This window comes from Vigna umbellata, unplaced genomic scaffold (assembly GCF_029865625.1).
Source record: "Vigna umbellata cultivar VRB3 unplaced genomic scaffold, Vumbellata_1.0 scaffold_828, whole genome shotgun sequence".
Classification (NCBI taxonomy): domain Eukaryota; kingdom Viridiplantae; phylum Streptophyta; class Magnoliopsida; order Fabales; family Fabaceae; genus Vigna; species Vigna umbellata.
The window spans coordinates 2901-4350 of record NW_028274593.1 but is presented as its reverse complement, the minus strand read 5'-3'; positions in this window follow the sequence as shown (position 1 = coordinate 4350).

The window sequence follows — 1450 nt, the reverse complement described above, 5'->3', positions numbered from 1 at the left end:
AATTAAAAGGAATGTTTTACCACAGTAACTCGAAAATAAGAAAAATTATAATCATGAAAACTAAATTTACACAAGTGAATAGATAACTACCAATACCAAAATTTTAACATGTTCATAACTCATATTCATGATCATAATATGTATAAATATCATATGTAAGAAAGGATTAGCTCCCCTACCATCAAAATAATCAATATAAAAATTCAGGGGAAACGAGAAGTTGAATCTGGCAGAGCCGGTTAGACAACTTCCCATCCTTCCAGAAAGATGCAATAAAAAAATAGATAAAACAATAAAATTTCTGGGGAAACAAGAAGTTGAATCTGGCAGAGCCGGTTAGAGAACTTCTCATCCTTCCAAAAATACAATATAAATAAATAACAAATAAAAGGTCTGGGAAATAAGAAGTTGAATCTGGCAGAGCCGGTTAGACAACTTCTCGTCCTTCCAAAAATATAATATAAAGAGATAAGAAACAATAAAAGGTTTGGGGAAACAAGAAGTTGAATCTGGCAGAGCCGATTAGACAACTTTTCATCCTTCCAAAATTGCAAAAGAAATAACTAAATGTTCTAAGTAATAATAACGTACAATTAGCATAACAGAATCAGCATCACGTTTTACAACCATCAAACTTGGGTCTCATCACAGAAGCATGTTCTCATTCAAAATTCAAGACCATCCAGAAACAAAATACTCCATATTCAAGATTTAGGATTAGACAAAAGCAAAGTATTGTATACTCAAGATTCAAGAGTGGCTTCCCTTACCTCTATTACAGACTTAATCTCCTCGTTCCCTGAAAACTTCTAGAATGTCCCCTATGCAACTAGAAATTCTTCCAACTCTCTTCTCTCAAAAATTTTTAAGTTTTTTGTGTAAATTTTCAGCCTTCCCCCCTTGGCTATTTATAGCAAAAAATTTTACTATTTAGTTTTACTATTCATTTTGACTATTCATTTTTCTATTCATTTTACTATTACAAAAATAATTTTTTATTCACAATTTGATGAATTCTGATCTCTTATGACTCAAGACAATGTGGAATACTTATCCCTTCCACAAATAAATTTTTTTTTTACTATTCACTTTTTACTATTTTTTTTATCTAGTATCTGAATTACAAATATTTTCAAGGATCTTACAATCTCCCCAACAACAAAAATTTTCGCCCTCGAAAATTATCTATTTAACAAAAGACTATTTAACAAAAGAGATATGGATAGGCGGGATAGGCGGGAGTAGAAGAGAGAGACGGAGAGGAGGAGGAGCATGGCGGAGGTGGGGAGGGGAAGAGAGTGACAAAGGTGGCTTGGTGAAGGAGGTGTCGGTGCAGAGTCTTACGGCGTTCGCGTTTCCGTTCTTGGTGGCATTCAAGCTTCGACGCGCAGTGAAGTTGGTTGTCTTCTTCGGGAAGATGAAGAAGATAATGTGAAGGCTTCCAAACTGC